An 11,265-nucleotide genomic window follows, 5' to 3' on the forward strand; every position below is an offset into this window, starting at 1 on the left:
CCTATTCTATTGCGTTTTCGCCATAGTATACCATTGTTAACGTGTGAATACTCTTTATGTTCCGAAAGACAAAAGAAACGTCGTAATACTGGGAGGGCTGTTTACGTATGAATGGTGAATCTGAACCTATTTTTCACATATACACCGAACGTCAAGTTTGAAGAAAACATGAATCATGGTCGCATAGCCTGTTTTGACCAATGAAGCATTGTTTCAGATTGAGGTCAGAAATGTTACAGTTTGTCGACGTTTTTTGTGTGTGGAAGAGTTCGCACAAACTTATCTTCTCTCATGAAAGTTGGTACTGCATTTCAGAGGCTTATATTTAAGAACAGGTTCAAATATTCCATTGAAAGTTAATTATGTCATTTCAAATAATACAAATTTCTTTTGTCTTTCAGTGTATATATACGTACACCTTACGCTCGATCAACATCACTTATCTATATCTGTAAATTTGCCAAAGAAGTTAAACATATACTGAGGGAAACAAAAAGGATCACATGAAAGGACAAGTGTTCCTTTATTTTTGTCCAGGTTTCTTCGCAAAATATGCGATATAAAACACATATAAAAGAAATATGGGGAAAAGATATGGGAACACTTGTGCTTTCATGGGTCCCCTCAGTATATAAAGCGTATGCCATTCTAATAGAAAAACAACCCCCGGAAATACAATTTTTAATTGCATTGTTATCGGTCATGCCATGAAGAGGGAAGAGTAGCTGCACCATGTCAGCTGAAAAGAAATAAGCTAACATTGTATGTGAATCTAACTGTAGCAAAATAATGAGGTCACAAGTGGCATCCCATGCTAAGAAAATAGGTGCAGCATCGAGTTTGATCGCATCGGTTGTTGTGTGTGCGGTCGTGCTAAAATGCATGACGTGCGTTTTTAACGCACATGACACTACACACCAGTACTTCTTTATTCCTCGCCGCCTCAAACTGCCGAGAGATCTTCCACAGAGCTTCTGCTTACTTATACGAATTAATTCTTTGAACGGTTTTTAGAAGTGATATACATGCACGGTTAGAATTTATGGACGCAGGTTGTTTATTGTGACGAATGCGATATGACATGATAAAGCAGTACGAATATACTCCATGTGCATATTTAAGAAATGTATTTCATGACGTTCACAAGCTGATTACGACAGTGACGGACTCATTAAATGTATTAGCTTGATTGCCATTCTGTGTGATACGCTGCTCCCACACTGTCCTCTGTTGACTGTTGGCTGTTGTTTATAGTCCTGCAAGTACATGACGTAAGAGACTACCAAGAGGATATCGATGGATCAGGCACTGGTTTACCGTACATCATCGTGCTCTCATCGGATCAACGCGCATAACATTCGTCACTGGATTTTGCAGACTGAGCCTCGATAGTTACTAACCACAGCCATAAAACTGGATCAGTGTAGCGTAAACCATCAAACTATCATGTCTCATTGCGACAAGAACCTGCATATCCTACACATCTGTTCTGCGTCGATGCATATGACCCGTATTAACAAAAGACTGGGACAAAGGGCCAGGCAGATCGTGGCCGTCGAACTGGATTTCACCACATGACTGTCACCGAACTATCTCAGGTATGACTTGGCTATTCCATGATCCGGAACATGCACCTTATCACGGAAAGCTACTGTTCGTGGGACGTTGAACCCAAATCGCCCGTTCAGCATGTCCTACATGTAGAATCCCAATCTTTTCAACACATGTCAACTACGTCTTGACCTCTTGTAAACGACGTGGCATCTGCAAGGCAAATTAAACCAAACAAAGCAGCAGCTAAGTACACAGACAAAAGACAAAACAATAACAAAAGAAATCCTGCCCCAATGTCCTATATAGTAACACCAACATTAAGCTCTCTCAGACATATCAATGTTCGTCGCCGCGTCTTCCATTGTTTGATGTGGTGGTTCTTATTACAGCTTTCATGGAGTTTATGTGCTACGACCACTTTTATTACATTCCAGGCCCGTATTCTGACAGCAATATCGTATTGACACAAACGTACCGGAAAAGCACATACAACGTCCCAGATTTTACTGTCCAGTATCACTGATTCATGCCATCCACTGGATGACAAAGGGCTATGTTAAAACAAAGGGCCTCTCATATATACTGCCATGTATACAAGGATATTAAATACAACTCCCCAAGGCATTATGTACAACATCCCATGACCTTAAATACAACATATCATGACCGTATATACAACATCTCGGTTTTTTTTAAAAGACGCAACATCTCATAATTATGGATGCTACATCTCAGGACCTTGAAAGCAACTTCTCATGACCTTATACATACAAAGTTTCAGGAACATGAATTCAATGTTTCAAGACGTTAAGTACAACACCTCATTACCTTAAATACAACATTTCATGAGGTTATATATAACATAGCAGGATGTTATACACAGAGCACGTTGACCTTCCATTCTACTTTCAGAGATCTCTTTCTGCAGTGTGCAGGAATGTTATATACTGACAGCAAAAGAAACGCAATTTTCGTAAGAAATGAAATCTCATAGAAGTAAGAAGTAAGTGTTCATGTTTATGTCTTCTAATTAAAAAAACTTAACAAAAACTGAGTCGCGTTTCTTTTGCTGTTCAGCATATAAAGGATACTTGAACAGGTAATGAAGGGTTGCTGACATGTCATATCTTCTCATGTCTTCCCAGTCCATTCTAAGACGTCTGTGTACGACCCCAGTGGAAGGGTATATGTTTTTTTCAAGAATGGCAAGAAACTGGAATCAGAACTCGTTTTCGGCGATTATTTTTTTAAATTTCCGCATCAGTTTTCGCTAGTCTTCGCGCGTATCCATGAGTAACGGATGCGGACGTAAAATATCACTACGTACATATTACGTCACACGATTACAAAATATTGCCTCACTAACCAGTATGATCGTTATGCATTAATATTATGATTACCGCTGCACGGTACTGTTAGGTTGTTACGTCGTCCGATCCTGGATTAATATGACAGGAGACATTATGCACGAGATCACCCCAGTTCCTACTGGGAGGTCTGGGTCATATAGTTTCATAATGGTCGTGCCATAATTATTATTGTGTGTATATAGTTCACGATCTGGGATAAGTATTGACATAACCACGATATATTAAGAAGTTTTAAAGTGCAAAAATTTATATTCATTTATTACAAAAAATACAGTGACTAAGCGAATTCCACATTGATGCAAGAGGGCTGGTGGAGTTAGTTCCCCTTTCGTGTGTTGCAATACACTCAAAACTCTTAGATATGGACAACGTTTACATAGCTGGATGGTTATATATGTTGGCTGTTTAACTCACCACCCAGCAATATTGCAGCTATATGGCGACGGTGTGTAAATAATCGAGTCTGGACCAGACAATCCAGTGATCAGCGCTCAACATCATTCTTGCCTTGTACACAACTGAAACACGAGTGAGTGAGTTTAGTTTTGCGCCGCACTCAGCAATATTCAAGCCATATGGCGGTGGTCTGTAAATAATCGTGTGTGAACCAGAAAACCCAGTGATCAACAACATGAGCATCGATCTGACACAATTGGGAACCGATGATGTGTCAAACAAGTCAGCGAGCCTGACCACCTGATCCCGTCAGTCGCCTCTTACAACAAGTATAGTCGCGTTTTTATGGCAAGCATGGGTTGCTGAAGGCCTATTCTAGCCCGGACCTTCATGAGTCACTGGAATACGAGGACGTCGTTATTAGGTTTGGCAGTAGAATAATGTATGGTGATTTGTATAAATTAGGCATGGAAAAGGAGGACTTTGCTATTGGGTGTAGGTGTTACAAGTCAGACTGGTTAGGGTGGGTAGGGGATTTTCACTGGTCGCGCATATAAATCGTTTCTCGGAAATGTCATGCCGTTAGGGTGATTATCACTGAACTAGACATCACGTCACTTTGGTGTTTGTAGCTGGTATCTAGGCCTCATTTCATCACGATTATTCTGATTTATCAATGGGACGGTGTAAGTCAGAGACAGACGTTATCCACCGATTATGACCAAATGGAACATTGCATATGGTATTACACATTTTACGTAACGCAGACTGTCTATTATCTGCTAAATTATAGTTAGTTAGCATATTCGCAAGATGATGTCATTTTAAATACGCCACATGTGTATTAATACTGATAACAAACAATAATAAAAGGGAAAAATGCCCACTCTGATGTAATGAAAAACGATGCATACTTGAACCTGGGGCTAAGTGTCTGATTTCCCTGATTCTTGCCTTGTACGTTTATAACATCAATATAGATTCCTACAGACATATAGGGCAATATATAGTGCTCACTACACTTTGTCTACGCCTCATCCATGTGCATTGTCGTCCCCACACCTGTTGTTAGCGACTCCACGGGGTTAGCCAAATAAACATAACAAGTTGAATTGACCGACAACCTACCCCTCGCTTGTTATGGACTGCACGGATTATGAAGGACCTGTTGTCTCATTGCTTCTTCAGCAGGATGTTAGTGTAAATATAAGAACTAAAACAGAATTATCATTTTGTGTCATAACACACTAAATGTACAATTCGTAACATTTGTGTTACGGTGTAATCACAAAACGTTTCATACAGTGAGAGAAAAGTCAAAAGTTTTTGACACGGGTCAGTGATCTTGAAAGATGACAAGGTCGCGTTGTGCAGTACGTACACACGGTACCGATATCGACACTGTCCTTACAGTGTGGACGTGAGTGAGTGAGTGAGTTTAGTTTTACGCCGCACTCAACAATATTCCAGCTATATGGCAGCGGTCTGTAAATAATCGAGTCTGGACCATACAATCCAGTGATCAACAACATGAGCATCGATCTGCGCAAGTGGGAACCGATGACATGTGTCAACCAAGTCAGCGAACCTGACCACCTGATCCTGTTAGTCGCCTCTTAAGACAATTTTAGTCGCCTTTTATGGCAAGCATGGGTTGCTGGAGACCTTTTCTACCCCGGGACCTTCACGGGTCGTGGACGTGAGACTCTGACATGGATATACTGAAGGGCACCGCGGATGGTCATTGTAATCATAATCCTACCCAAAACCATTAGAGACTGGGACATGACCAGATCGATTATCGATGCATATGTCGCTGAAAGAGATGCGCAATACGGTAAAGTCATGTCCCTATGTTGTTTGTGGTGGTAAGAGTAATAATAAGAGTCGTGTGTGAAAGCCTTGGTGGAATGATGGTTTATGTGTGATGTGGAATGAAATATGTGAGCCAGTCGAGAAAGTGGTGTAAGTGTACAAGTCGGGGGAACGAGAGTGTGTATCTTCAGCACTGCTTTGTGAGAAAGCGTTAGCTGTTTGACGAAGGTGTGCAAGTTGCAAAACGTGCATACGTGCGAGAGGAAATGGGACGATTGGATGAAACGTCTGATAATAATGACAGAGAGTTCTGGAGGAAGATAGGTAAGATTGGTGTTGGTCGTGAAAGGAGAATACAGATACCTACGAAAGTGTACTGGAAGATGGCAGTGTGTCTGAAAACTGTGAAGCTTTTTTAAATAAATGGAAAAAATGACTACTGTGAACTGTTGAATGGGATGTGCAAAACCGTGCGCCGATGTTTAATACTAATAAATCTGACGGGATGCATGTGCTGTTCCATGCTAAGTTTACCCTGTTTGAGTTCACGGCTTCAGTAGATAGAAGCCACAACAACAAGGCGCCTGGTGTTGATGGTATCCCAAGTGAGTGCCGTAAGTCACAAAGTGTTATGGTGGCACTTCATCGCGTTTTCAATTAGGAGATAAACATCATGTGTTGGCCAATTTCCGGGTGTTATTGAGTATTTGAAGCACGGGAGGTTTCAAATGAAATATTCCCGTAAACAAAAAAAAGTAAACCAAAGGGGTTTTACTGTCTGCACTCGTTTACATCGAGTATGAGTACAGCAGTAAAGTGTCATCAGCTGGCCGTTTCAGCTGGTTCCCATGGTATCATCTGGAGTTACTCATTTGTGACGTCATTCTAACTTTACGTCACAATATGATTTGAATGACGTCACCACTGCTGATGATACAACAAAGCAATTGTTTACGTGTAAATACGCAGTGAATAGTCTTGCAGTTTCCGGGAATCTAATACCATTTGATCATGTTTTTCAACCAATCAGATTACAGAACACAGTGACTTTTGGTTTACAATGTGTGGTTTAATACAGGGAAAATACCTGCAACCTGGACTACAGGTATAGTAAATCCAATACCCAAATGTTCAACTTTAGATCCTATGGATCCTATGTGATATCGGGATTTGACCCTCACCAACTCCATGTACAAATTCTATAGTGATGTTCTGTATAATCGTTCACAGTCCTTGGGCTGACTCTACTGGTGTTTTGAGTGATATGCAAAACGGATTTCAGAAAAAGGGATGCATTACTGATCACATTCACTTTGTTTGCTCGTTTATTGAAAACAGAAAAAGGAATAGAAAGAATACTTTTGCCGCTTTTATTGATTTTAAGAAAGCGCATAACTGTATCGACAGCAATGGAAGAGAGTTAGTGATACTGGTGTGAGAGGAAAAATGTTTGTAGCTCTTCAGTCTCTGTATGTTAAGGTAAAATGTAGTGTTCGTATTAATGGTATGTTAACATCATGGTTTAATGTTAATCAAGGTATAAAGCAAGGCTGTCTACTCTGCCCATTATTGTTATCTTTTTATTGACGATCTGCTTAACAAACTGGAAGAGAGTGGTATTGGTATTTCTGTTGATGGTACCACTATTGCAGCCTTAGTCTGTGCTGATGATCGTGTACTATTTGCAGAATCACCAGAGGATTTAAATCATTTGTTGGACATTTTAAACAACTGATGTGTGGGGAATGGTACAATGCTTAATTTAAGGTTGTACGTTCTAGACATTGTAGTGCACAAGGAACAAGTGCGGTTTTTAAAGTTGATAACTCGCTTTTAGAAATTGTTAATAGTTATAACTGTTTAGGTGTATTAATCACAGAACATCTTGATTATAATGCCATGGCTGAGATAGTGGCGAAGTATGCCAACAGAGCTTTAGACCTGACTATTTGTAAATATAAAGCACTTGGAGGAATGGAATTCACAACGTACACAAAGTTACATGATACAAAGGTGTGGTCAATTTTAAGTCATGGTGCATCTATTTTGGGGACACAGGGAGTTTCCGCTGTAAATGCTGTCCACATCGTGCTATGAGATTCTTTTTGGGGGTACGTAAATAGGCTCCAAACGTTGCTGTGAAAGGGATGGATTCCTCCAATTGTTAGGCAGTGGGTATGTATTGTTAGACAATATTGTCGTTTTATATGATTTGTCTTTTAGAATAAATAAATATGTATATATGTGGTCAGAGAGATGTGTGAGAGGACGTGTGGGGAATGGGAATTTCCGGGTATATTTCTATATTTCTATATTTCTATATAGATGTATGTGAATGATTGCTATGAGCTATTATGAAAACCAAGTGGTAGGACGGAAAGTAATAAACAACGAACGTATCGACTGTTTAAGGATGTGTATGGCTGTGAAGGTCATATGAGTATGAGTATGTCCCGTTCTTACCACTCTGCCTTCTCCAAATTCAGATCAGTTACTGCTCCTCTGCATTTGGAAACCGTCAGATATTCTAATATGAATATGAATGACAGGGTGTGCTTTCAATGTAGTGAGAGTGTTGAGGATGGAAGACATGTTCTGTTCCACTGTCCTATGTATGGGGATTTGACTGACAGTTTATATGAACATGTCTGTTTTACCTATCCCAACTTCTTAGGCCTCTGTGATAATGATAAATTAGTTTTACTTTGTAAGCACCAGGTATATTTCAGTGCCAAAACCTGCTTATATATTTCACAAAGAACATATATTCTATATAGATAGATGTTATACTGTAGTTAACAACACCTCGTTTATTTGCTTCTTTTCAGTGATTATAATGCATTACAGTCACTCATAACCCATAACGGGTGTCTTACTTTTACGTTGTATTTTATAAGTATGTTAATATATGTGTCAGTTGTGAGGTGAGACTTAAATAAAATATCGACCTGTCTGCGTGTCATGTACGGCGCTTGCAAATAGTACATTATGATACGCCTCATGTAGTTACTTCGTTGACGATGCACCTTTTGAAATATTTACTGGAAGGATTAAAGGTATAATTTACAAAACGCAAATGCAATATTAGATGATATGCAAATAGAGCTTGCGCTAGCGAACATGAAATAGACACATCGCGGAATACAAACACAGTTTCAGCAAGTCCCGGATATCCTATATTGCAGTTGTGACGCTCAACGTCTTACTTAATGCCAATGGTGATGCCAAAGACTACAATTCTCGTTCCGAATCCGATTGAACACATTTGGGAACGTTGGAACGTTTGTAATTTTTGTAAAGATTTGCGTATGAAGTATATAGCTGAATAATATTTATGAAACTCACCTTCATATACTTGCAAACTACTTCTTTCATCAACTGACAGGTATGTATTGATAAATCTCTGGCACTGTATTAACTATTATCTTATAAATGTAAAAATCTGATATAAGGTTTTGTAGATCCAACTTATTTCACTACTTGTAAACGTGCGTGCGTGCGTGCGTGCGTGCGTGCGTGTGTGTGTGTGATGTAAAAAGACCGCGCCCAGACCGTTGCATAGACAAATATGTGGCCGATTCTTTACGGAGAAAATCTATATTGTCTGACACTCCAAGCACATTTAAGACTGAAGAATTGAAACTTGACATTATCAAAGCTAAAACATTTGATTCTTCTACTGACAAGGTTCAGTCCCTGTGTAATGTGGATGTGAACAATAACCTAGATATTCTAGCAGGAACAGAAACAGAAACATGAGATGACACCAATCACATTGCAAATATCCCACTGGATACAAATTTATTCAGGTGCCACTGGATACTGGAACGGAGGTGTCACATTCGTGTATAGATCAACACTACAGTGTTCAAAAGGTAAGGGTTTGAAAAAGGAGCCGTCGTGTTAAGTGCTTACAGTTACACTGCCTGCTGGTGGTCAGTCTGTAACACCGATTGTCATCTGCCATCCACCCGGAAAGAAACTACTTTTTTTTCACCAACTTTCAACATCTACCTGACAGGCCAGTCACACTGGAAATGTGAGTCGATTTCATCCTGCATGTAGATAGACAGAAAAGAGGGAGGTAGGGAAGTTCAATAGTCTTCTCCAGTCTCACGGCTTGCATCAACATCTGATTGAATCTACCCATGTGAAGGGACTCATCCTTGATCTCATTATCACCAGAGCTGATGAGTTGGTGCTAACCGATATCATGTTGGACCATTCAGTTACATCTGACCATTTCACCGTTCTCTTCCACACGAACATCACTGTTCCCAAACGCCAAATACAAGAACTGACGTTCATGAGAGTGAGAAACATCAACATTTCAAACTTTAAACAAGATGTTGAAGTTGCACTGGAGGACTACAAGAACAGGTCCGCTGACGGAAGTGTAGACCTGTGCAATACTGCACTACGGAATGTGTTGGAGAAGGATGCACCAGCTACAGCCCACAGTACAACCTAATGCTGCTTTGGTACACTGACACCATGTGCAGAGAAAAAGCAAAAGCGGAGGAAACTGGAGTGAGTGAGTGAGTTTAGTTTTACGAGGCACTCAACAACATTCCAGCTATATGGCGGCGGTCTGTAAATATTCAAGTCTGGACCAGGCAATCCAGTGATCAACATGAGCATCGATCTGCACAACTGGGAACCGATGACATGTGTCAACCAAGTGAAGAGCCTGACCATCCGATCCCGTTAGTCGCCTCTTACGACAAGCATAGTCGCCTTTTATGGCAAACATGGGTTTCTGAGGACCCGTTCTACCCCCGACCTTTACGGGTCTGGAAAGACAAATGCGGTAAAACTGGATTGTTATTCATAAGCGGCTCTCCCAATCTCAAAGAGAAATAATGTCACATGATGCGAAACAATGTAGCGCAGCTGAACGAAGCTTCCGGCATACAGGAGATCTATAGACTGTCAAATAAGCTGTTGTTCAAAAATGAGAATAAAGAGCTGATATTCTCGATTTCACTTGATGCGCCTACCAGTATATGTTCCTCATGTTTACAGCGAGAATACTAGGAATCATGATAAGACCATTTTAAGAGAGGAGACAGTCAAGCTGTACTCCAGATGATAGTGAACATTCCACAATTACAGCTTGTTCATCGCTATAGCACAGAATCTGCATTATTGCGGATGCAGAAAGACTGTCTCTATTTCAAAGATTCTACTGTGGGGGCATTCTGGTATTGTTGGACCTATCCAGTGTTTGAAATACTTTTGCCAGTGAACCACTAGGGCCTGATGCCGCCCGCTGGCTCTAAAATCTACCGGCCCTGAATGAAATCTGCAGGCCTATTTTGTTAAAGTCAAACCAGTAAAAACAAAATAGACTACACAGTACACAGTTTCATACTGGTTCTACAAAATCATCTAGAAAGACCTGTCTATTTTTTAAAGACTGGTGTTGACATTCATTCGCGCAAAACGCTGAAATACAAGGAAGTGAAACTCTAATTTAGGTTATTGTAACATGCTGCATCATGGATGATTCCCGAACGTTAAAAATGAAACAAAGGGGAACGCTTCTAGTTGAAAAAAACGCTAACTTCCACAAGGGTCTGCAAATACGTTAAACTACAGGCCCAACACAAAAACAACGCTGGACCTCTTGGCTGCCTTTGATACCGTGGATCATAACACCCTACTTTCTGTCCTGGAGAACAGGATGTGTGTTATTGAACTTGCACTGAAATGGATCCATTTCTATCTGTTAGGCTGACACCAATCTGTATGTAAAAACGGCGCAGTTTCACAAAAGGAACTACTACCTCAGGGATCTGTCCTTGGACCGATTCTCTTTGTGATATATACGTCAACACTCGGAGATATAGTCCGGAGACATGATCTACGATTCCACCTGTATACAGACAATACCCAGTTGTACATCGACTTCAAACCTCTTCATCTTATCGACTTCCATCTTTATGTAACAAGCTACCACTGTCTCTACGATCAGAAGAACAGCTGAGTACTTTCAAGTCAAAATTAAAGTGCTCATTTATTCTCGGCAGCTTACCACGCCCAAAAGCGCTTTTGAGCAACCGTCCAAGGCATGGATGTTAGCTCTATACAAATAGAATTCACTAGAGTACCAGTGACAATAGATTAC

The sequence above is a fragment of the Haliotis asinina genome, chromosome 4 (assembly GCF_037392515.1).
Source record: "Haliotis asinina isolate JCU_RB_2024 chromosome 4, JCU_Hal_asi_v2, whole genome shotgun sequence".
In the NCBI taxonomy this organism is placed as follows: Eukaryota; Metazoa; Mollusca; class Gastropoda; order Lepetellida; family Haliotidae; genus Haliotis; species Haliotis asinina.